At 40.2% G+C, this 26,871-nt stretch overlaps 1 long non-coding RNA gene across 1 annotated transcript in view; it reads right to left on the bottom strand.

Annotated features, from left to right (window-relative positions):
- Positions 1-26,871, bottom strand: part of LOC128122093 (uncharacterized) — a 340,108-nt gene that overhangs the window by 59,269 nt on the left and 253,968 nt on the right. Inside the window, exons 7-10 of the long non-coding RNA XR_008222330.1 lie at positions 25,740-26,170; positions 16,238-16,407; positions 2,948-3,118; positions 2,249-2,354 (exon numbers count right to left, since the gene is read on the bottom strand). This is a non-coding gene — a long non-coding RNA (uncharacterized LOC128122093). The remainder of the gene's footprint in view (positions 1-2,248; positions 2,355-2,947; positions 3,119-16,237; positions 16,408-25,739; positions 26,171-26,871) is intronic.

Raw genomic sequence — 26,871 nt, 5'->3', positions numbered from 1 at the left:
GGATTGTGAGAAGTCAAGAACTTTAAGATCATTTTTTCCTACCAGTTTACTAGTTCTAAAGACGATAACCTGATGTTTTAAGTAACGTGGGCTAGAAAAACACCCCTCGCTCATTTACAAGACTGGTTTACATTCCAGTCAGCACTTAATTATTCTTATAGGCATTCTCCACATCTCCAGTCTCCATGGAATGCTCTCCCTCAGATTCCAGGCTGCCTTCTCCCTGCCACCCAGCATGTGGCTGCTCCACATCCCCCCCTTAACTATTTGCTGTGGGCTTAGAGAATGCAAACTCATTTTGACTTTGTCCTGAGCACACCATCACTGGGAAGGGAAGCCTGAATCCCCAAAAGCCATACAAAGCATTCCAGAGTAAATGTAAGAAGCATTTTGATTGTTTTGCTGTTTTGGATTATCTGTGCCACTATTCATTTCCCCTTTTGCAGATAATCAAGAACTAACTCTATTATGCTTAACAAGACTTTTAAATCACAGAGAACTCCGCAGGACATTGAAACATTTGGGGGGGGGAGAACTTATAACCCCAATATTTGTACCTGATAAGACTGCCTTGCGGAAGGGCCTTAGACTAGGTGGGGCTGTCCCAACAGCTCCAGTTTAGGATAGGGATTTTAAAAGGGAAATTTAGCATCAGCTGTTTTGAATCATATCAGACCCGTGCTGATTAAAATCAGATAGAGCTCCAAGACCAGAGGGAACAAAAGTATGCCTTGCATTGCAAAGATGCCTGATTGTTTTAGATCAACTTATGCAAACTTTAAAAGAAGAGAAAAAACAGGAAAGAGAGAGAACGTTTCCTTTCCAGCTAAGAAATTTTACTACATTCAGCCAAGTGTAGTCCTTCTAGTCTTTATTCCTTGTACCTCTGTCCATCTGAATGTCCTGATAAGTGCACTGTAGAATTGAGCTAAATGCAATATTTATATTTTCATTGATTAATGATCTTTGAAAACCTCCCAAGACCTAGGGAAACTGCATAATTTTTATTTCAATTAATTTTTTCACTGAAAGAAACATAGAACCCCCTACGTTGCAGACATGCCGTATAATGCTTACATACAGACATATGTATTGTTTGTAACAGCTCCCTTCCTTCTAGTCACATGAGCCTCAGATAGCTTGCCATTCCATTTCCAACTTCTCTTAAGTCAACACTTAAAAGAAGATGTATTTATTTTTAAGGATATAAGTGTTTCGTCTGCATGCATGTATGTGCACAACATGTGTGCTTGGTGCCTGTGGAGGCAAGAAAGGGGCATTTTATCCCTTGCTGTGGGCCACCATATGGGTGCTGGGAACAGATCCTGGGTCCTCCATAAGAGCAGCAAGTGCTCTTACCACAGAGCTACCTCTCCAGCCCTGATGCCAATCTTCCTATTCACCACATACATAAGATCACACAAAACTTTTCTTTCTGTACCTGGCTTGTTTCATTTTCCGTAATACATGCTGTATCTAATGAGAGGATTTCATTCTTTTTATGGCTGAATCATATTCCACTGTGTATAAGCATTGTCTTTTATCTGTTGTTTAGTTACCAGTTACTTAAGCTGCTCCATTTTACAGCTGGTGTGAGCAAGGCTGCACCAAACATGGGTGCGGATGTTTCTTCAACATAGGGATTTCACTGACTTTTTTTTTTAACCTATAAACAAGAGTGTGGTTCCTGGAAGTTAGTTCTATTTCTAATTTGCATTAATGTACCAATTTGCATTCCTGAGGACAGCATGCGAGCCTCCCCATCTCCCCTTCTCAGCTAGAGCTGTTGTCTCTGATAATACTCACTCTGACTAGAAGAGGAAGAGGGTGCCTCAGTGTGGTTTTGATCTGCATTTTCTGGTTGATGGGTGACATTAAAGCCAGTTTTCATCGAACAATTGGCCATTTCCCTGTTTTCTTTTGAGCACTGTCTTCTCAGGTTTATTGCCCATTTAAAAGCTGGGGTTATTTGACATTTTTGCTCTTGAATTTTTAGAGTGCCTTGTATATTCTACATATTGACCTCTTGTCAGACATACAGTTTGTGAGCTTTCTCTCCCAGCCCCAGGCTGTCTCCTCATCCCGAGGACTGTCTCCTTTGCTGCAGTCCTGTGTGTCTGTTTTGCTTGTTTCCTGTGCTTTGGGGAGTTAAAAAAGATCCTTGCCCATTTCAGTGTCCTGTGGGATTTCTTCAATTTTTTTTTTTTTGTTCCTCTAGGACTTTCACAGCTTCAGCTCTAATACTTACATTTTAATTCAATTCGAGTTGATTTCTGTGACTGGTGACGGATAGAGGTCTGCTTTCATTCGTTTCCAAGTAGATACCCAATTTCCCAGCATCACTCCTGTTCATTCTGCAACACATTTGATTTTTTTTTTACACATTTGCCGGTATTAGTTATCTATGTGTTTATAGCTTTACTTTTAAGATAGCTGTTTTGCTTCATTTTTCTTTGTCTGTTTTGAATGCCATTTGCCAGGCTGTTCTCATGATTATAGTTCAAGAGCATTATCGAAGGCAGGCAGTCTACTGCTTCCTTGTCTTATTCTTTTTCCAAAACATCTTTTGGCTAGTAACAGAATTTTGTTGTTATTCCACAGAACGTCACTGATATGTTGACAGGGATGACATGGAATGTGACAGGGTTCTCTGGGCATTGCCATGGTCATTTTAGCAACATTGGTTTCCCAGGCCATCAACCTGGGGTGTCTTGTCACCTACGTGTGTCCTCCTCAGTTCCTCTCTTTTTGTCTTTCACTTCTCATGGTAGAGATTTTCTACTGGTTCGGTAAATCTGCTTCCGGGAACCTTGTTTTACTTTTTATAGCTATTGACCCTAAACAGCACATGAGTAAGCCTGTGCTTACTTTGATGAGGAAGGGACACTCAATATAGAAGTGTGGGTGAACAAGAAGGGTGTGATTTAGCAATTAGATGGGGACTTACTTGGTAAGTCTTCCTAGCCTCCTGTCCTTGTCTTCTGGCACAGAACAATACAGCCTCCACCCAAGTCCCTAAGAGAGAGGACCAGAAGGGGGCTGCTGGTGCCGTGGCTTCAGGTTTTCTCCAGCTTGGAAGTGTGTCAAGGTGCCATACTTGAGGGTCGACTTTCCTTCACTGCGTCAGGAGGCAGGAATAAACAGGGGGAAGAGTGGGTGAGAAATGGGGTCCCACAAGGCGTGAGTGAGAAGAGTGTGAAAGGTGCATGAAGAAGGAGCATTGAATAGCAAGGATACAGTGAGGACACAGAGGGTAATAAAAGGAACAGGGATGAGGAATCTGTCCGCATAGGAAGAAGAGAAGTTAGTGCTTGTTCTAATTCACTCGAGACCTTCTAAAGAAGATTCTTCTTCCTGCCCCAGTACTTTCTGCATTAGAAATTCCTGGTGGGGAAATTATTATATACAGGGCTTTTTCTTCTTTTCCTCTCTTTTTTCTTTCTTAGCTAAGCAACTGTTTGTTCCTTTCCCAGAGGACACAAGTTTGCTTCCAGAACCTACTTCCAGTAGTTCACAACCATCCTTACAAACACTTTTATAATTTTAGTTTCAAGGAATCTCTGTGGATACACACACACACACACACACACACACACACACACACACACAGAGAGAGAGAGAGAGAGAGAGAGAGAGAAACACACACAAAAACACACAGACACACTCAGAGAGGGTGAGGATTTTTAAAAATTAGTTCAGATGGGCAGTGAATAATATAACTGTATGGGGAAGAATCTGGAGGTTACTCAGGGAGACAGTGCTGTGTTGGCAATATTACCCTTCCCCACTCCTTCATCAAGGAGCAGTTCTGCCACCCCACATGCAATGTCCATTGACCCAGGGTTGTTTTCCTGGATTTGAACCTGTCATGACTACCCTCTTACAAGCTTTTCACCCTGAAAATTCACTTGTTCTGAAATACTAGTGAGATAAATGTTAACCTTGGAAACACTGCCTAAGCACATCCTTTTTGCCCTGCATTCCTCATTTAGGGCCATATCACTATTGTATGTTTTACTATTGCATGTTTATAAAATCGTTTACTGAATAGCTGGGCAGTGGTGGCACACACCTTTAATCCCAGCACTCAGGAGGCAGAGCCAGGTGGACCTCTATGAGTTCGACGCCAGCCTGGTCTGCAAAGCAAGTTCCAGGACAGGCTCCAAAGCTACACAGAGAAACCCTGTATTGAAAAACCAAGGAAAAAATCATTTATTGGAACAACTGTATAAAATGTTCATTGTAAGCAGTTCCCAGCTATGAAGCAGAAGGTTCTAGAGGACCCAGCATGAGGATGGAGAGGAAGACAGCAATGGCGGCAGCCAGGACGGAAGGTGATAGACTCGTGACAGCCTCGGCGAGGACGGCTGGAATGAAGCTACTCCTTATAGTTTAAGTCAGATGTGGTAGAAAGGGGAAGGACTAGCCTTGGGAGTAGGAAACTGCATCGAATTCTGGCTTGTTCCCAACACAGAATAGGGCTTAGGCCATGGATTATATCAAGATTAAGAACTATTCTAGCATATAGGAATTATTATCCACTATGGATGGATTTATTTAATTTTGCCTTGGAAAAATCTCAAAAATATTGACAATAGGAAAAAGAAACAGAGAAGAAAAAGAGAACAAGAGGAAGAAAGAAAAGAAGGAAGGAAGGAAAGAAGGAAGGAAGGGAGGGAGGAGAAAGAAATGCAAAGAGCAAATGGTAGTTGACTTCAGAGAAAACTAAACAACAACAAATTAACCTGTAGAGTTTGTGCGAAAGACTCTCTTTTTCCCCATCTGACTTGGGAGGTGATAGCTGGTACTCACTGGGAGACATCACTTTAAACAAGGCACAGAAACCAGCTTCTATTATACAAAGTGTGTTCTTCCTAACAAAAGTGTTCCGGGCTTGCCCTATCCATGGCACATTTTCTGAAAATCAATCAAGTCCTCTCATTCAGCTGAAGCCCAATGGCATTGTCTGACCCTTCCTCCACGGGCTGATCTCTGCCAGGTAGAAAATTAAGTTTCCTTCACTCTTCTTTTTAGACACAAAGCTTCAGCATCACAGAACCCTTGCTCTGTGTGGGAAACCGACTTCCTGTCTCAATAAACAAGCACACACAGGCTTTTTCTGGACACATAATGGAGCCTTTTTTATTTTATACAAAAATCATTCCACACTTAACACATCAATGAAGCCACTTAAGCTCTACTGCATTTGAATTAAAGAGGAATTGTGTGATCAAAGGGTGTGAAAAGAACCACACAGGGCGTTCTTCAGATCCTCGACTTTTGTTACATTTGATACATAACAAGCCCAATAAATATGCTTATCCCAGGAACTAGGTTCATTATCTCATACCCTTAAGCCCAGAGAAAGGACTGCCATATTCCTCTTCATTCTGGTGTTCTTGGCTTGTTTTACTGGATTTTGATGAAGAAATGAAAAATACTTGCAAGTTTTAATGGGCTGTGGGTGAGGTTGAGGGATGAAGTGATTTTCTCTTGGGATTTTTGTGGCTATTTTACTAAATAAAAATGTATATACATATTTATACAGAAATATACATACTTCTTCCCCATTGATGAGTATACATACAATTAAATAATATGTGTACTTCAGATATATGCACTGCTAGAGTTACTATCCTATACACACACAAACAATAACTTGGGGGATTTCCTTTTCTTATCAAGTAATGAAGTATAAAGCAAAAAAGATGAAAATTCTCAAATGTTTAGAATTGAGTTGGTGGATGGGACATTCAATACCTTTAGCAAGCATAGCTTCTGGGAATGTTATTAAGGATTTAACAGTCGCTGCAATCTTTTGGTACAATGTATTCTAGAGAGATTTGGAAATGTTCTACAGAGAATTAGGCATCCTCACAAGCCAGGTGTCACAGCTATACATGTATAGAAATGTAGTTTTTGAGTCATAACAGAAGTACTAGGAAAATATGTGTCTTATACAACTGCATCAAAACCCAAAATGTGAACTATGTGGCCAGTGACTTTGAGTTGATGGAATAAATTCATGTAATCCAGTCAACATTGGGTTGAGATAAATTCCTTTAGCTATTACCTATGTGAACACTGGATAAGAACTCTGAATTGTTAAGGTTTTTTTTTGTTTTTTGGGTTTTTTTTTTTTTTTTTGGTTTTTTTTTTTAAAACTTCATCCAAGAAGTTTAAATTGGAACTAATTTAAATACAATAGAAGAGTAATCACAAGTCATTCACTATTCTCCGTGCAAGGAAGTCGAAGTCGGGAAAAGCTCGCCTTCTGTTCTGTAGCAGAAGAGATAAGACAAACATGATAATGTGGGTGTGGGAACAATCTCAAATGGTACCTGCAAGAGGAGAGTGGACCCCAGCACCCCATGCAGCACAGAGAGGATTTCCAGGGCACCCTCAAAAGTTTATGTTTTAACACGGTCTTGGAAGATGAATGGGAGGAGGAGAAGTTTATCAGACAGAAGAATTAGGGGGAAATAAAGTCATAGCAAATGTACATAAGCAGAGGCATGGTTGACATTGTGAAAAGCTGTTACGTATTTCTGAATCCTCAGATGGAGTATGTGATCTCCAGTGAGATGCTTCAGTGAGTGAAGGGTAGCCTTAGCTGAGGCAGGGGTGACAGGCTGTGCCTTTGTAAACAGCGAGGCCCTGAGTGGGGTCTTAACAGACCTGAGGAACTTCAACTTGTCATCTTTGTCCCACTGAGTTGTCTATATAGCCACCCTCTAAATGAGTACTCTGACCTGGTGACTTTTATAGCTCTAAAGAACTCAGCTAGTTGCATTTTGCCTTCCTAACATTTGACTTTCTATATTGTGTGTGCCAGCCATGTGGATGATGGACTGAAAGATTTGTTTACATCCAGATGTTTTCATTGCTATGTAGACAGACAATCACAAACATTGAAAGAAAGAAAAAAAAATTCCTTGGGGCTGAAAGCTTCTATGCCATGCTTCCTACATAAATAGCTGTTGATGGTGTCACTAATGGCAGCCCGGCTCTGTTTAAACACTGTTATTAAAATCAGATGACCGTCTGTTTCTGCTACAGTTTGGGTCAGGCCAACCTTTCCTGTGGAGCCTATGGACTTTTCTCTGTGACAGAGATGACTAAAACTCAATGAAGAACCATAAAAACAGTAACAGGCGATGGAGTTGTTAATTTCTTCTTGATTAATTCTGTGCATATATAAATCCAAGTTTCAGGCATGCCTTATTTCTTCCCATTTTGGCTTTGTCTGTATTGTCTAAAAAAGAATAATTCAATAAGACCTTTTTCTTCTTGCACAGCTCTGGCCCCAAACTGCCTGTCCAGTTCTACTTCAACTCTCAGAACAAAGGGATACTCCCTTCTGCTTTGGGATGGGGTGTAGAGCTCCTTTCTTCCTTGCTTTCATTTGGGATTTATTTATTCTTGAATTGTATGGTGGCCTGTGCTTGATGCTATGATTTAAATAAGGCCCGAGGTGGGCACTTTCATTCATTAGTGCACAAAATTTGACAACATAAAGAAGGGAATTTTTGAATAACAAATGCCTATAAACATGCTATTTTGATATGATAAGCATAGAAAAGAAAATAAGAAAAGGAAGGAGGGAGGGAGAGAAGGAAGTAAGGAAGAGAAGAAAAAAGAAGGAAGGAAGGAAAGAGGAAAGAAGGAAGGAAGGAAAGGATGAAGGGACTTATATATTGAAACAGGGACTGGAACTTACAAAATTAAAGAAAAATGTGTTCACTATCCACTTAGAAAAAAATATGACTCCACCCTAGATTTCTCAAGTTCTGAGCATGAAGAAGTCTATACATTCATTCTAATGAACACATTTAGAGGACAGAATGACAAAAGGAAGGATTTTCAGAGGGGAAAAAAAACATGAAAGTGATGAAATTGCAAGTTATACCATGTGAGGAAGAGCATAAAAGTCTTCATAAAAGTTTTCAACAAGGGAAAAGAATGATAGAACTCTTAACAGCTGGGTCCTAAAGCTCAGAGTGCTGTGAGCTAAAAGAATTCAACTTCCTGCAAGTCCCTGTGACCTGAAGATAGAAGAATGGCAGAGATAATACCGACTCAATGTAACAAGAAAAGCTCCTATAGTCAGAGCCCAGTTGTACAATGGCTGTTTGAAAAAGCAAAGAATCTCATGTGTCCTGAAGTGTTGGAGTAGATGTTGGCACGCCATAAGGTGCTGATTGAAGAGCTAGGTGAGTCTTAGAGTCCCAGAGATCATATGATAAAATCTGCATGCGTCTCAATTTTTATCTTCCTTTGGTTCATCACAAGATTATAGTGTGTTCTCTCCTGCTACGGTTTAAGGTTTGTGCCCATCCAAAAATGTGTGGGCTGAAACTGAAACTCCAAGATGATAATATTCAAGTTGGGAGAGGTCAGGTCACAGAATCTCTACCTTCATGAGGGAGGTTTAAGACCTTATAAAAAGTTTTGAGAGAACTAGCTAGACCCTCTTGGTCACCTTCCCCTCTCCTACACCATGATGCAATATCAAAGTATCTTCAGAGAAGCAGTGGCCAGACCCATGAGCTAACAAACTACTCTCTTGGACTTCTCAACCTCTAGGAGCAGGAGATAGGGAGTTTTGTGCTTTAGTCATCTCCCTGGCTCAAGTGTATTGTTATAGCAGCTTAAGTGGGTAAAGACTAAGGAATCTGGCCTGCTCTGCTCCTGAGTCCATCAACCCTACAAGTCACTTAAGGAAGTCATACTCACTTTGTAAGACCCTCTTCTAGGGTCCTGGATTTGGTTGATTTTATGTTTGTTTGTTTGTTGTTTTGGTCAAGACTAGTAATCTGACACCAGCTTCTTCATTCTTCACCTTGAACTATGGCATACAAAGACAAAAGAAAGTCCCAGCTGCTCCCTGGTACAGGGTTATTACAAGGCATTACCATTTCAGCAGGGAAGAGCTGTGCAGACTCCTGAAATGCCAGTGGTGGCTCTACATTATGAATGTACATAATGCCACTGACCTGTATGTTTAAGAGTGGCTAAGGTGCTACATTTCATATGTGTAATTTTATGTGTATGTGTGTGTGAATTTATGTGTACCATATACATGCAAGAACCCAAAGAGGCCAGAAGAAAGTGTTGATCACCTAGAACTGATGTTTTGAGCAGTTGTAAGGTACCAGGTGGGTGCTGAGAACCAAACTCTGGTCCTCTGTAAGAGCAGCAAAGGCTCTTAACCTCTGAGCCATCTCTCTAGACCTGGCATTTTGTTTTACTTATGTCCATCAGAAGTTCTTTAAAAATAATGGAAGACACTAAACTAGTTTAGCATGGGAATTTTACATAGATAATAACACAATTCATTCACTCAGCTATGTGTTTAAACTCTAGCACTTCAAAGGAGCTGAGGGCCTAGTGAGAAAGATTGACATGGGAGCAGGCAATGGGTGTCATGTAAGATGTGAGGTGCTATCTTACTTCTTTTCTGTTGCTGTGAAAAAATACTCTAGCAAAAGTGACTTAAGGGAGAAAGGCTTATTTGTCTCAAAATTCCAGATTACAGTCAATCACTACAGGGAAGTCAAGGCCCAGGAACTTGAAGTAGCTAGTCATATTACATGCATAGTCAATAGCAGAGCAATGAATCTATGTATGTATGCTAGTGTTCAGCTCACTTTCTCCACTTTATATAGTCCAAGACCCAAACCAAAAGATTGGCACTGCCCACAATGGATGAGTCTTCCCACCTTAATTAATGCAATCAAGACAGTTCCCCACAGACATGCTCACAGGCCAACCTGATCTAGACAGTTCCTCATGGAGACTTCTTTTTCAGGTAATTCTCTAGAATTATAAATTCTGTATAAAGCTGCCAATGAAAACTGACCATCATAGATGCTCTCTATGACTGTAATAGCCATCTTATATTCGATACTCAAAGAGGGATGAAGGAAAGATGAAAAGTATTCGTGGAAGAATGAATGCTTGGACCAAAGGATGAGGAAATAAGGTGGGAAGAGAAGGGTGTTGGAGTCAATGGCAGAGATACAGGGTTGGAGAGAGTTTAGTAAAAATGTTACTTGAGGTTTCAGTTTTCAGTTAGATAGTAGGTGGGTCAGCTAATGCTGACAAAGTTGGGTGGGACTGAGTCACAAAGGGCCATGCCTGCCAAATTAAGAAGCAGATTGTAGACACTGTCTTAGCTTACACTTTGACTTCTGTTGGTATAGCAGCAGCTGAATTTGAGCACAGTTGGGTTAATAAAAGTCCTCATATGTGTGTGTTTTCCTTCCACCTGTGCACATTTCTTAAAAATAAACTCATTCATCCTACAGGAAATTAGGGACAGGAAAGGGGGTGGGTAGAAACTGACTACTCAGTTTTGAGCTCTGGTGTTAGCATTTAATGTTAACATTCCTCATTGCTTACTCTGTACTGCTCAGTCATTGTGCTTTCCCAGGCCCTTGTCCCCATCTGCAAGTGAGAGCATGGTGATCTGTGTCAGATGTGTGGCTCATCATTTGGAGACGAGCTATTTGACTACAAATGCTCTCGGTGTCCTCATCAGATTGTATGAATAATTCATGGTGAGCATCATGTGGGACTGGATTATATTGGGATATTTTATGTTGATCATTCTTTAGCCAGGCTGCTGTGACTCATCACAACCTTTGGTAGCACTTTTCGAGGGGGAAGAACATGAAGCACAAGGGTTCATTTTAAAGAAAGGGGAAGAAAAGGAAAAGCAGCGTTAAGGAGCTGAAGACACAGACCAAAAACACAGTGGTTGGTCCCATATGTGTTTAAAGATCGTTAGTCATAAAAAGGAGTCTGGAACAAATACGGAGAAAGAATTTTTTAATTCCCCTCTCCAAGTCCCTAGTAACCGTTATTCTACTTTGCTTGCATGAGTTCCACTTTTTTGTATTTTGCATAGAAGTGAGATTTTTACTGTTTGTCACTCTATGTGTTACTTATTTCACTTAGCGTAATGTTCTCCAGATTCATCAATGTATTCAATGATATTGTGCTTTCCTTCTTTTGTAAAGTTTGAATGGCATTCCATTGTGCGTTTGCAGTACATTTTCCATGTCCCTCCATCTGCTGATTAAATACTCAGGTCAACTCTGTGTCTTGTCTACCCTGAAGAGTGGTACAGAAAATCCTAGAGGATAGGTATCCCTTGGATGTCCTGATCTCAATTCCCTTTAGTATTTGTTACACTGTGACATTGCTAAATCATATGGTAGAAATATTTTTAATTTTTCATGCCTCTACATGTTCTTTTTCAAAATAATGGTTGTATTTATTTACATTTCCATCAACAACATTTTTATGCAGCCTTCTCTGCCTACATTTTCCTACTGGGACCACAACCTTAATGAATGTAGGTTACCAAATTTGAATACTTTCTATAAACTGGGCGCTCTAAGGCTTGATGAAGTCAGCACCACACCTCTCAAGCAAGTATACGGTGAAGAACATTAAGGCTTAAGAATTATAGCTACACTGAGCATTGTGGCCAAGACCTTAATCCTCAAACTTGGGAGGCAGAGGCAGGTAGATCTTTGTGAGTTTGAGGTCAGCTTAGTGAGTTTTAGGCCCACAGTGGTTATATAGTGAGATCCTGCCTCAAAAGAAAAAAAAGGGAATTCTAGTTACATGATAGACAAGAACCCACAGCTACTGGATAGCATAGCAGAAATGTATTATCACACCTTCCTAGCTCCAAAATTGCTAACCAATATCTTTTGTATCCTCACTAGTTGCTTCTATTTTTCAACCAAGCATCACTCTGGGATGGAGTTGCAGAGACTTCAACTGATTTTTTTTCTTAAAGTAAAATACGTCAGATGAGTAAAATCAGTAGTTCCAAAAGAATCCCCCGTTGTGGTGGTTTGAGTAAGAAATGCTCCCCACAGGCTCACATATTGGTGGTGTTATTTTGGAAGGTTGTAGGAAGCCTTTGAAGGCAGAGCCTCGCTGGAGCGAGTCATTGTGGGCGGACTTTGAGAGTTTACAGCTAATCCCACTTCCACTGCTCTGCTCACTGTGCATGGTTGAAGACACCACCTACAGCTATTACGGACCATGTGCCCAAAGAAACTCTTCCATAAATGTATCATCACAGACACAAAATATAACTAACACACCAACTCTTTTTAGTCTTTCAGCAGGGAAGAGAAGGCTCTTTGTATATTGTCCTGGTCATGAGGGGACACATGTGTGAGCTTTAGTGGAGCTTCTACATTACCTAGCCCTGCCCTGCAGCCACCTTCCATGGTGCCTAAGTGCCGCAGGTCAAGTCTGACCCTGTGCCAGGTTCAGGGTCTGTGATCAAACACTCTTACCTTTTGAGATTGGAGAAGCAGATAGAGAAGAGACGAAACAGTCTTAATCACTTGGGTTTCAAGAGAAGACAAACAAAGCCATTTCAAAAGAAAAAAAATTCGTAAGAAGACCTCCCCAACACATTCCCATTTTACAGATGAGAAATGCAAAAATACAAGCAAACGAACAACAGTAATGAAAACCCAGCCCACCTAGGAAGTTGCTTAACTGTTTAGCCAGCCGTTGTCAGAAGAAGATCAAGCTGGAAACAGTGACAGTGCGCACTTGAAGACTTGGGCTCCTCTTCTCTTATTTCTTTGAAACTGCGGTGAAATCCATGTAACGTGACCATTCCCAAGTGAACAGTTCATTGGCATTAAATGTATCCTAACTGTTGTCCTACCACCAAACCAACTATCTCCAAAATTCCTGCCTCTCTAGCTGAAACACAGTATCCAGGAATCAGTAACTTCCTACGTCCTCATCCTTCAGCAGCTGGTTTCATCTTGTCTCAATGAATGTGTCCAAGACAAGCAACTCATACAAATGGTGTCCTAGAGGATCTGTCCCTCTGTAACTGACTTCATATTTTACTTAGAATAATATCACCCAGCTTCATTCATGTGTGTGTCAGAATTTCCTTCTTCTTCGATGCTGAGTCCTATTTCATTGTGTCTAGCCAAGTTTGGAAACACGGATGAACAGACAAGGAAAATGTGGTGTATATCCACCATGTGTTTATTCAACCATAAAGAAGAATGGACTTGTGTCATCAGAACAGTGGATAGAACTGGAGAAAATTATCTTCAGCAAAATAAGCCAGGCTTAGAAAGACAAATATTATGTTTTATTTTATGTATGGATCCTAGATTACTACATATATACGTGTGTGTGTGTGTGTGTGTGTGTGTGTGTGTGTGTGTGTGTGTGAGACATGATGATAGAAAGTGGACTATTTGGGAAAAGGAAAGAGACTAGCAGAAGTGTGGAAGAAGATAAGAGAGAATAAAGGGGAGTGAATATGGAATAAGGTCAAAGAATATGATGTATCTGAATGAAAATGCCTTTATGAAATCCACTGTGTGCAATGAGTATATGCCAATAAGAATTGAGCTGGCTGTTTGAAACCTGGGGCCTATGCAGGATTGCTTGGCTCGGCCTGGGAGGAGGGGACTAGACCTACCTGGACTGAGTCTACCAGGTTGACCTCAGTCTGTAGGGAAGGCTTTGCCCTGGAGGAGATGGGAATGGGGGGGGGGGGCTGGGGGGAAGGTGAGGGGGATGGGAGGGGGGGAGAACAAGGGAATCCGTGGCTGATATGTAGAACTGAATGGTACTGCAAAATTAAAAAAAAATAAAAAAAAGAATATTCCACTACATCTGTCATATTCTATTTATTCATTTATTACTTCCTTTGTTTTTTTTGTAGTTTAACCTAGAAAATATCAGTCATCTGGTTGAGTATATTGAAGGAATAGGAGAGACGGGTAAAGCTAATCTAGCTCAGTGTTTCCTCAAACCCATTTCTTAGCTGTTTATGTTTGATAGTCTGACAGCCATGGCAGAGAGCAGAACTCCATATACAAGGGTGGGGTCAAGCCTCTATCAGGCTTGAGGGTGAAAAGCTCCATTTTCCATGAAGGATGTTTTCTTGTGGGGACTGGAGAAATGACTCAGCAGTCAAGAGCAAGTTGCTGCTCCTGCAGAGGACCTGAGCATGGTACTAGCATCCAGCCTCTTTCTGGACTTCAAGGTCACCTGTACTCAGACATGCACAAACACACACACACATATACACATAATTAAATACTATATGTCAAATTAAATACACTAAATAGCTCTTAAATTTTTTTCTTGCCAGCTCTGCTACCCAATTAAGTAGTCATCTAAAACAGTGGTTCTCAACCTGTAGGTCGTGACCCTTTTGGCAAACCTCTGTCTCCAAAAATATTTACATTACAATTCATAACAGTAGAAAAAAATAGTTATGAAGTAGCACTGAGAATAATTTTATGGTTGGAGGTCACTACAACATGAGGAGCTGTATTGAAGGGTTGCAGCCTTAGGAAGGTTGAAAACCACTCATACAGAATAATTCATAACCCGTACGTAGCATTAAGCCCTCAGTTGTCAAGCTAAAGCATGAGCTCCTGCTAGGTCTTGAGGGGAAGCTGAACAGCAGAGGAGCCAGCCCACAGCATTCTAACTCAGAAAGCACTGGGCCTGTGTACAGCAGAGGAGCACACGTACTTCCGCCCTCAGCCTGCTGCTCTCCTCCAGTCTCCCATGGCTCCTTTTCATCACTTGCAAGTGTCACTTCCATGACTCACTGAACCTGAGTTCTCTTCCCCGCCCATCCGCCAGGCCCTCCCCTCAAGAAAGATATGCTTTTCAGTTGAAAGATTTGTTTTACATGTAGATCTATCTTTCTTTCGCGCCCTCACACAAGGACATCAAATCCCCTGGAGCTAGAGGGAAAGACAGTCGTGAGCTACCCAACCTGAGTACTGGGAAGTGAACCCAGGCTCTCTGCAAAAGCAGTAAAGGCTCCTAACCTCCGAGCTTTCTCTCCAGCCTTCACCTTCACTCATCTTCATTTCGTAAGAACAGTCAATTTCACTGGAGTAAAGGAGTGTTATTACTAAGACTGGTCCTTCCCTTCGGCAACAGTTAGCCTTAAATTTTGCCTTTCTTTCACGTATTTATCAAGCCTATTATAAAATGATGCTACATCGGTTTACTATAGCAAGAGTGTAAGACAAACATAAATGTACTAAAAGTCATATATTGTGGCTTATTCAATGTACACTTGTTAAGTCTGTGTTACACTGACTATGCCTCAGTTTATGTATTGATCTCTAAAATGAAGATAATTTAGCACCTACCACCAGGAACTATCATGAGGATTAAATGAAAAAGGCAAAACTTGAATGTTGGGCACCATGCTCAACATTTAAGCCCTCAGTAAACATGGCTGCACCTGTATCACACAGTCCGGGTAGCATCCTTCACTCAGGAGTATCCAATCCTCCTCCATCCTGATTTGTTAAGAAGCTCCTGGATTTCAGACTCATATACAGTCACATATACAGAAGATATCTCAGTTCTAGGCAAATATGGATGCCTGGTATATGTGTATATGAATATCCACAAATACTGATAATAATCACTATACTTTAACAGTGTTGAGCAGCTCCTAAAAATGAGAAGGTAGAAATTAATTGAAAACTATTATTTATAGATACTGTCTGTAGGGTAGTAGTAAGTAAAATATTTTAATTGAGCCCGGACTATGTTTGCTATGGACTGAGGATGAAGTAAAAGGACTCTAATATGTCTTCATAGCTTCTATGTGACTTAAGATGCTATGCAAATTAGAATATCATTTATGATAAGTAGTGTTTTTAAATGTTTCTTTTCTTTGTATATATGTCTCTGTATGTGTATGGTACATGTATACCTGTGTACCTGTCTTTGTATGTGTGTGCTACATGTATGCGGGTACTCCGGAAAGCTAGAAGAGGATGTCAGATCCCCTAGAGTTGGAATTACAACAAGTTGTGAGGGATCCAACGTGGACAGTGGGACGCAAACTCAGATCTTCTGGAAGAGAGAGAAGTGTTACTAACCACTGGGCCATTCGTCCAGCCCTAAGGGATAATACTTTTAAAATCAAAGAACATTATCGAAATGTTAATTTTTGAAATGAGTGACGGGAACCTAAATGGACACAATGTGTCTTCTGTGTGTCTGCACACTGTGTAGTGTGTGCCACTCTTGAAGTTATATCCAGGTATTTTCAAACATGTTTGGATTTTCCTGTCAGCTTCTCCTTTCATTTTATTGGAAATATCTTTATTTTTCTGAATAAAATATCCCCAAAGGAAAATGTTACACTTACTTGATTCCAATGTTTTTACATAGCTTTTACCTACTTCGGACCTATGGATTTTGGGGGGTCTCAAGGTTGCTCTCTTCTGTACATGAAACTGGAGTAATTCTGTTGCTCATTGTCCTAAGGACCTGTGCTGCTACCATCTTGCTCTGACTGATTCCAGGAAGTCCTTATGCGACAGCAGCATGCATAACTTCACAAGTTGTCTTTTAGGAGTCCAGAATGTTTAAAATATAAAATTAACATATGTTACTTACAAAGTTAATCACTTAACAATTATAAGCAAACACATTTCTTCAAAACGTCTATCTGATGTCAAAACAATTGGTCAATTTTATGAAAAAATTAGCTAAATGAAATCATACAAATGAAACTGTCTACTAAAACTACTACATTTCACTTAACTGTATTTCTTTCATTTTGTGATAACGTATCCTGGATATATGAGCTTCAAGGACAAACAAATATTTAGCAGAATTTTAAAATGCACCCATTTATATTTTCATGCATGTATGCACACACTTCAACTATGTATATATACATGTATGTTCAGATATCATGGAATTATTTCAGAAAGAACATATATTTGTTCTTAAAGTTGTTATATTTAATATAAAAGGAAATAGTATATTACATCTATTGTTTTACTTACAATAAAAGGGAAGGATATATATTTCATCTATACTTGTTATATTTAATATACCTATGACTATATTTGAAAAAATCTGGACCTAATTACCCATAAAGTAAGTGTTAAATACTAAAGACACATGTTCATTTTGTCTATAATATGCCATCTGTTGAAAGTTTCCTCCAGACCAGACATACATGCAATTTGAGGAGGTCTGTTTTCTCGCTATAGTGTTAGATAAAAGAGGATGCTTGCATTGAGAATACTACTTGATTCAACTTGGATTTTACTTAGTTTTACAAGGATCACAGAAAATGACCAGTGTTTGCTTCTCATTTACATTTCAGGTGCCCTGTCAGGGAGGCCTGTGACTAGGAGGCAGTGTACTTTACTTCCTGTCTACAGGAAGACAGAGGTTCCAGTGCTGATGAGAATAAATGTTCTCTTTTAATTTTGAGAATCCCTTCAAAATATTAAGAACCTGACAGATGCTTCTGATGAGAAATCTTCAGTGTCTTGTAGTCTGCTGTTCAGATCCTTAGGTGTATGTGATGTGATACACTGAAGTGGAAACTTAACCAGGCACTTAACAAGGAGGCTTAGGAGAGACACACTGACTGAGAGCCAATCTATGTGTTATTAAGGGAAACTATTCCTGACAGTAAAACTCCTTCATCCCTTACATAGGTAAATGAAGTTAGGGTTGGAGGTGTTGGAGGAGGAAGGAGACAAGAAGGATAAAGAGGAGGAGGAGGAGAACAAGGAGGATGAAGAGGAGAAGGAGGAGAATGAAGAGGAGGAGAAGGGTTGAAACAAACCCATGGTGTTCATTAACAGCCAAGGTTGACTTTAAGGCCAACAGGTATAATACGCAGCAACACTATTAAGCTTCATTTCCACTCTCTATGCTGAGACTTGAGCCCCAAGCTTGGAAGCTTCTAGGAAAGCACTCTACCACTGAGCTACACCCCCAGCCCTAGTTTCACTTCTGGAGGAAACTGTTTCCTAATTGGCCAGGTGATACATTTCCAAGGGGTGTGTAATAGCTTCCATGTTTCAAGAATGGAAGATTGAAAGGCAGTTTCTCAAACTCTTCATTTATGCACCGTTTAATGAATATGGTTGTTTATATTTACACCATAGCAAGGCATAGGCTTTCTCTAGGATATACTCCATTCTGTGCCTAGTATAGTTCACTTAACATATTACTTGGTCCTGAAAACACAGTTGGGCCGCAGGTGTGGCTCAGTAGTAGAGTGCTTGCCTACTATGTCCGAGGCACTGACATTAGTGCTTCCCTGGTCCACCAAAAATAAAAATGTATCCGCTGTATGCTCAGAAAAATTAACAATTCTAAATGAATGTTCATATTTATTTTATTAAGAAAGTCACATGCTTACAACCTTAGTTTTGAGCATAAATTCTAAGAAATCCGGGCTACTACTAGGCACTCAACATTCACAAAACTTACGCGCAACTTATACCAAAACAACCCTTAAGACACACTGCTAAACAGTTCTGCTTATTTAATATATTTGTCTAGACCCACTTACGATAGAAATCGGGTCCACAGTAGTACCAGGTAGTATGTGGTTCAAAATAATGGCCTCTGTCATTGTTCTGGTTGCTTCCAAGCTAGTTATTCAGTAACATGGATGAGTCCAGGTGAATGAAAGAGATCCACTTGTTCCATTGACCTGGATACTCCAGCTAGTGTCTCGAATACTGAGAATAGGGTCCTTTCCAAATCAACCTTTTGAACCCAAAGAGAAAACTCACTTCACATTGCCTTTCATGTAAAGCCTGTCAGGGCTGTTAGGATCTAATTGGCTCTACTTTAGTGTCCCCATAAACAGAATTATTCTCTACCTCAGGTCAATAACAACCTTCTGAAGAGAAAGGAAATTCCGTGTTGAGAGAAAATAGCACAAGGCTAAGTTATGGCTGAGTGAAACCTCATTTTTTTTTTTTAACCTACATACATCCACATGTTTGTGGTCTTATCTCCAAATGAGGCTACCTGTCACAAATTAGACTAAACAAAATATATTAAGTGGGTATTTTAAGATTTTTGAACAATAGGCAATGTAGGCAGTGATTACTGGATTTAAAAAAAAAACAAAATGGGGTCCATTTTATAATCTTCTGGGGATGCTTTCTGAAGTCCAGAGCAGGAAACCACATTATGGTCATCCTTGACTAAAGAGATAGAAGTCAGTATGGAACTGCTGTATCAATGATAATTTATTGGTCAGCATCCCATATCAAAGAAGAGGTTGAGAAATCTAGAAGAGATCCTTGAGTCTATGGCTGAGCACATGGCTTCACCTATGTAGAGACGGAAGTCAAAAGCCCAACTCAAAACAAAAAAATGAACACAGATGATTGGAACAGAAAAAAAAACCTAGTGAGGAGCTCTGAGTAGAACAAGGAGGAAGGAGCGTAAGGGGCATCCCATGTTCAACCATCCACAGAGTAGAGGTCTCATTAAGCCCCCACAGTGTTGATTAGAGAAATTAGAAAAGCCATTCCTTAGGGAAAAGTTATTTCCCAAGAAGGTTCTAGAGCATCTCTAACATAATTTCAAAAACAAGACTCAGAATCAAAATGACTCTCTTTCATTGCCTTCCAGAATACAACTCAACACTGTTAAAGAAGGTAACAAAATCCAGACACTGAACAACATTCAGATCTATAGCCCTCAGCATCAAATCAGAAATGATTCCACACATACAGACTGTAGCCAGAAGGAAAAATCAGTCAATAGAAACAGACCCAGAAGTAATGATAGGAATGGAATTAAAAGACATGAACATTAAAACAGCTACTGTCAATATGCTCAGTTATCAAGAAAAACACAAAGTATAATAACAAGTAGAGAAACAATGCAGACTGGAAGTAGTGTAAAAAAGAATATGAAGGGATCAAAGACAAAGCCTAGACCTTCTGCCAAACTAGAAAAGGGAATACATGAAATGGAAAAGTCAATGGATGAGGTTATCATCAGAAGAAAAGATAAATTGACTTGAATACACACAAAAAAATAGAAACTATCCAAACTAACAAGTGGGGATGAGGTAGAGGGAAGCTAAAATGTCAGGTTTGACTGGCCTCTGAAAAGATTTAATTTTACTCTTAAATAGCAGCACCAAGAAGAGAGATGTTTTCTCAAAGCAAAAATCACCGCGAGTTCTCTAAATTTGAGAAAAATAGCAATTCTGAGATCTTAGAAGCTTAATTAATCCCAAAGAGGATAATTCCAGGGAAATCTACTTTAAGATGCATCATCATTCAACAGGAAAGATCAGTAATAGTAAAAATGTCTAAAAGGCCAGAGAAAATGACTGCATCCTAAGAAAAACTAGTGACTTCGTGTCCAATTGAAGTCAGAAGACAATAGACTGAGGGATCCTAAACAGCTCTAGAGATGGGGTAGCCAAAGTAAGGAAGAAAAAACAGACAGATGAACATACAGAAAAGCTTCAATTGGATGGACTCCAACAAGAAACCTCAGCACCGCAGAAATTCAGTGTTTATTAGAGGCCGGGTTATTACATACAGTTGAACAAGGGGGTGGGGCTATTACATATAGATAAACAAGGAGGCAGGGTTTATGGTGTACAGATGGATCAAGGAAATAGATTTAGTTAATCTCAGTAGGAGCAGGGTCTATAGGGAAACAGTCTTTAGGTCATGATATACAATGGGGGAAAGCTATGGTGGGCATTTCCTGCACATATTGTCAACAGTCACGACTGTTCCTCTGAGAAAGACTTCGCTGTTTACCTCTGAAGGGGAAGGATTTCCCATTTTCTCCATGTGTCTGAGGCTATGGGGTCCTTGACAACCTCATGCCTATGTCAAGAGCATTCACTCAGGACTTGACTCACTAGGGCTTCCTCTCCTTCCTCAAATTGACAGATTTTAAATGACAGAAGGAGAAACAGCCAACAGAGTTCTATACACAGTGCAACATATTTCTTAAAAACAAAAAGCTAAGACTGTGTCACCAGCACACCTGCTCTACAGTAGAAAAAATGATAAGAGAAGCTTTTAAGCTGCAAAAAATAAATACCAGATTTCAGATTCAAATTCAGATTTACACAAAGGAATGAAAATCTCTGAGAACAGTAACAACATGGGTAAATATAAGCCATGCTTTGTTCTTTAATTTCTTATAAAAATCATGCATTGTTTAAAGAAAAAAAATAGTAACAATAAATTGGATTTTTTATACCATGTAGAGAGGAAATGTGTGAAGATTAAGAGACAAAAGCATGATAAATATTTGTGTTCCTTGTGATGGGGTGGGCTGATTTTAATTCAAGGCAGCCTGTACTAAGGTAAAGTACCTGGTAAGGCATAATGATGTGGAGAACCAGGGCATCTGCTGTAAGATTGTGTCTTCTACATATGAAAGGAAAGATGCACCCTGAAAACTTAACAATATGGTTGCCTAAACAAGATCTGCAGAAATGGCAGTTCCAGTTGGAATGCCAACCTCTGTGGAAGAAATCTCACTGGGCTCCACCCCTAAATGAAGAGCTACAAGGCAATTAATTAATGGCTGAGAGAGAGAGAGAGAGAGAGAGACAGAGAGAGAGAGAGAGAGAGAGAGAGAGACAGAGAGAGAGAGAGAGAGAGAGAGGAGAGAGAGGAGAGAGACAGAGAGACAGACAGAGACAGAGAGAGACAGAGACAGAGACAGAGAGACACAGAGAGAGAATCAGTCTTTAGGGATGAGTCCTCTGATAGGTTATGAAATCCCAACTGGTCAGCCCTAAAAACATATAAACATATACATATGAGCAACGGTAAGTGTATTCAGTGGTGTGTGTGTGTGTGTCTGTGTGTGTGTGTGTGTGTGTGTGTGTGTGTGTGTGTGTGTGTGTGTGCAACTACAATGATTCAAGAGGAAGAGATCATGAATTTGAGAGAGAGTAGACAGAACATGGAAGGAGCTGGAGGTGGAGAGGGTGGAGTAAAAATGATATAAGCACAGTACTAATGTACGAAATTATCAAAAATAAGAAATAAAGGCTGACTTAAACTTTTCAAGCCTTTCAACAAAGACTCCAAACAAGGATGGCTTCACTGGTAAATTCCATCAAATAATTAAGGAAGAAATAATTGTATATACTGTGAACTTTTTTAGACATATCAAGGATGGAACATTTCTAAATATAGGTACCATCTTGATACCAAACCATTCAAAAATATTATGAACACTACCAATTAATATCTCTCATTAACACAAACACAGGAAAAAATAATCAACTCAAATTCAGCAATACATAAACAGATCAATGCAATAAGGGGTTCTCACAGAAATGTGGGGTTTTTTTTAACATTTAAAATAAAATCTATGTTTATCTGCAGACTGGAAAGATAAAATACAAATCATTTCATCATCTTGTCTGTTATTATAAAAACAGTAACTATCGGGGAATTAGACATGGATATAAACTTTAACCTGACATTTATTTTCAAAACTATAGGTGACGTCACATTTAATCCAAATACCGAACTGAACAAGTTCCCTCTCCATAGGACTCAGCAGCACTAGATGCCCATCTTCTCACTCTTCCCGCCATCTTTGCGCTGGAGATCCTAGCTAGTGCGGGAAGACAACATCAGGAAATGAAGGGCACCCAAGGTGGTGGCGCACACCATTAGCCCCAGCACTCTGAGGCAGAGGCAGGTGAACCTCTGTGAGTTGGAGGTCAGCACGGTCTACATAGTGAGTTCCAGCACAGCCAGGGCTATAGAGGAACCCTGTTTCAAGCAAAGCAACGCAAAACAAAACAAAACAAAGTAAAACACCCCCCCCCCAAAAAAAACAAAGAAAAAGAAAGAAAAGGAAAGGAAGAAAAGGTGCAAGGACTGACTGAAAAGACAAAAGCAAAATTATCTTGCATTGTGCACAATACGCACAGAGAATTCTAAGGAATCCAAAAAATATATAAAGTTAATAAGTTATCATCAAGTACACAAAATCAATTAAATTTATAATATTAGCAATCGAAGTTTGAAGGACAGCATGGTCTTAAAGATTGACAAGTACACTGGGTGACGGTGGCCCACACCCTTAATCCCAGCACTCAGGAGGCAGAACCAGGTGGATTTCTGCGAGTTCGAGGCCAGCCTGGTCTATAGAGTGAGATCCAGGACAGGTAGCAAAACTACACAGAGAAACCCTGTCTTGAAAAACAAAACAAAACAAAACAAAAGATTAACAAGTACATTGATAAGTAAGAAATGTACCCATTTTGTATGATTTCATTTAAAATGAGGAGTTAAAATAACTCAATGGGAAAGGACATTATTTTCAACAAATAATACCACAATAACTGGCTGTCTGTATGAGGATGAGGAAGTGGGGGGAACCCAAACTCAGGCCTTATATTCTATGAAAACATTAACGAGAGTCATAAAGACCGAATGATACAGCAGTGATAAATGTAAGACTTTAGCAAGGATGGCTCAGTGGGTGAAGCATTTTTAGGTTCCAATCCCCAGGAAGCACACAAAGCTGGATAGAGTGGTGTGTTACAAGATGGGAAGCAGAGAGCAGAGGCAGGAGAGTCCACAGAAGCTTATGGGCCAGTTAGCATGGCATGCACAGTAGTGAGCAACAGGAGACTCCAACACAGTGGAAATTGAAGAGGACAGACACTGCATGTGTTCCCTGGTGCGCGCGCGCACACGCACACACACGCACACACACACACACACACACACAGATATAAAAAATACATTCATGATTTGGGGATATATACGTATTTTTAAAAGGGAACCAGGAAAGCATGAAATATAAAGAAATAGTGTTAAACAACCAATAAAATGAATGCAAGGTACCTTACAAAGGAAACCATATGAATGGCCGTTTGGCACAGGAAAGGTGTTCAATAACATTATTATCCAAGAAATGCACATGGCAGTCATAATGTGTCACCACAGGGCACCTAGTAGGAGGGCCGGAAGATCACAACAGGTATTGCTGAGTAGTGGAGCAACTACTGATAGAAGTGTAAAGAGATGCATATTCTTCTGAAACCTGTCTGGCCATTTTTTTTTTTTTTACATAAAATTGTCCATATACTTCCGCTATAATTTAGCACCTTTACTTTATATGTATTTGCCAAAGGGAAATGAAAACTTATTACAGACAGACCGAAGTGCAAAAAGCATTCACTGGAGCTTTTAGTAGGATAATCCCAACTGAAAACTACCATAGTGACCACCAATGAGAAATATCGGAACACAAATTACTGTGTATTCACATAGCAGAATGCTCCTTAGCTGTCAAAGGAATTACTAAAGGCAACAGTAGGAAGGAACCTCAAAGACACTGGAGTAAAAGAAGCCAGGTCCAAATCACACGAGATTGCATGACTCCATGCAGCACAGGAAAGCCCAGAAAGGGCAAGACTAAAAACCAGAGCAGCTGTTATTCCTGGAATTAAGAGCTGTTGATGGAGACAGAAACAAGAGGATCTTTGGGGAGCGATAGAAATGCCCTATGTAGATGCCCCTGCTGTTGTATTAGCTGTGAAATGCCAACCTGTTAAAATGCAGCTCATAGAAATTTGAGCTTGATGCAGGGTTTTTCATTTGCTTGTGCATGATTTTATCTGCAAGAAGTATTAGGAGACACAGGAAACTTCACCCAGCTGAACACAACTATGCAGGAATATAAAATCTCTCTCTCACACACAATACCTCAAATCTGTGCTAGATCTCTGTGCACGCCCATGTTGTTATGAAATAACCACCCGCCTTGGGGCTCACTTCCTTACAAGATGACAGCAGGTCTTTTTCAAGGTAAAGTAGATTTTGATTTCTGAGACAGAATCTGTATAGCCCAGGTTGGCCTTGAACTTGCTATGTATCTGAGAATGATCTTTGTCTCCAAAATCCTTCCGCTACCACCTCCCAAATGCTAGGATTACAGGAGTACACTACCACCCCTAGTTTTGTGGAACCAGAGCATCATACATGCTAAGTAAGTACTCTGCCAACTAAAATATACTCCCAGTCCCAACATGGATACTTATTATAGTATTTTTTAAAATTCTTAATCATCAGCATGTGAAACTCATTTTTTTTACCAGGGTCCTACTTAATTTTATGTCACTGAGTATTTTTCCCCAACTTCTTTGTATAAACCTGATATGGCATTTTTATTGCTTGCTTTTGCATGGCAAGTGTGAATTTTAGTAATAAACCTTGAGGCTGAGATGTAGCTCAGTTGGGAGAGTGTGTGAAGCCCTGGCTTTGACCCCCAGCACCACATAAAACCAAGTATGATAGTACATGTCTGTAATCCCAGCACTCAGGAGGTGGAGACAGGAGGATCAGAAGTTGAAGAGCACCCTTGGCTACATAGCAAGTCCCAGGCCAGCCTAAGCGGCATGAAGCTCTGAGTCAAAATAAATAAATAAATAAATTATTTAAAACATCCTCTCCACAAAATACATATTCACCTTAAAGCAAAACTGACGGGACTTGTTTAGATGAATGTGTCTGTCAAATTTAGTAAACCTTTCCAAACCGTATCCCTAAAGTCTGCATCTTATGACAGGTAAGAGATGTTGGTGGTAACACTAAATCAATGTTAACACTTTCGTTTTCTAAAGGCCATTCCTCATCCAGATAAAGGCATTAAGCTTCTGGCACATCTCATTTTACTTCCCAGTGAGTCCCGAACTACTCACGATTCTCTGGCTATGTCAAGTTTGTTTCTGACTCTCCGACCTTGACATTACCTATGTTTACAACATGACGTCTCCCATCTTTGCCAGAGTAATTATTAACAGTCATTGCATTTTAGTTAAAATATCACTCCCCTTGGGACTTTTTGTGCCTGCTTCCTCTTGCTTAAGCCCTCCCAGCCTTTGTACTTACTTTCAATTGTAGATTTTTGACTCATTTTGAAGATGCTAAATTGTAGTCATTTCTTTGAGATCATAGCTTTCAAGTTGAGGACTGTGTGTTTAGCCCAGAGTCTCCACTCCAAGCTCAGTGCCTGGCATGTATGAGCCATACAGCATAATGTGATCTGAAAACTCTCTGACCAGTAGAGTGAACATACTATATATTGAGCTCATTCATTAGCTTCCGACTGTAGATGAACAGTCTAACACAAACACGGTGGCCTAAAAGAATCCATATCTATGGCCTTCCACTCTAGAAGCCAGAAGCCACACATGGGTCTCAGAGGGCTCAGTCAAGTTATCCTCAGGGCTGTGCTCCTGGGCAAATGCTGGTTGGAAAGTCTTCTTCATTGCTTTTGATGGTTTCTTGAGTCCCATGTTTTTGTTGCATCCTCTTTTCATCTACGAAGACAATAGCCACATCTCTTTAGTTCCCTTAGTTGTTTCTCTCTCCTCATCTCCCCCTCTGGACATCAAAGGCCTGATGCCCAGTGGCTTTTATCTGGAGGAAGGTAGGGTTGGGTAGGAAGACCTGGAATTCAGCAGTAAGAAGAAAATCCCATATTGTCCTGTCTGGTTTATGTAGACTCCAGCCACTGTCCATAATAAATGGCTGGTGCATTTCCATTGTCTTAAGGAAAGCTATCTTTTTCTGCTCTATCCATAGTCCTTAGCATAAGGATGCCTGTGATGACTTTGGACTGACCTGGCTGATCCAGAGTGACCTCCACAATGTAACATCTTTAACCTGATCCTATCTCAATGTCCCTCTTACAGGGTAAAGTCAAATTCACGGGTCCCAGGAATTAGGATATAGGCCAACAAAAATGCTCACTTTCCTCTGTACTTTGCAACTGTTCCAGCTGCCTGGAATAACCTTTCTGGGTATTCAAATGTCAGACTTCCTCTCAGACCTCAAGTCTTTGCATAAAAGTTCTGTTAACGAGCCGGGTGGTGGTGGCGCACGCCTTTAATCCCAGCACTCGGGAGGCAGAGCCAGGCGGATCTCTGTGAGTTGGAGGCCAGCCTGGTCTACAGCGCAAGATCCAGGAAAGACGCAAAGCTACACAGAGAAACCCTGTCTCAAAAAACCAAAAAAAAAA

The sequence above is a fragment of the Peromyscus californicus genome, unplaced genomic scaffold (genome assembly GCF_007827085.1).
Source record: "Peromyscus californicus insignis strain IS unplaced genomic scaffold, ASM782708v3 Scaffold_11__1_contigs__length_118956290, whole genome shotgun sequence".
Taxonomy (NCBI): Eukaryota; Metazoa; Chordata; class Mammalia; order Rodentia; family Cricetidae; genus Peromyscus; species Peromyscus californicus.
The sequence above is the reverse complement of the archived record's forward strand: the minus strand, read 5'-3'. Positions and strand labels throughout refer to the sequence as shown.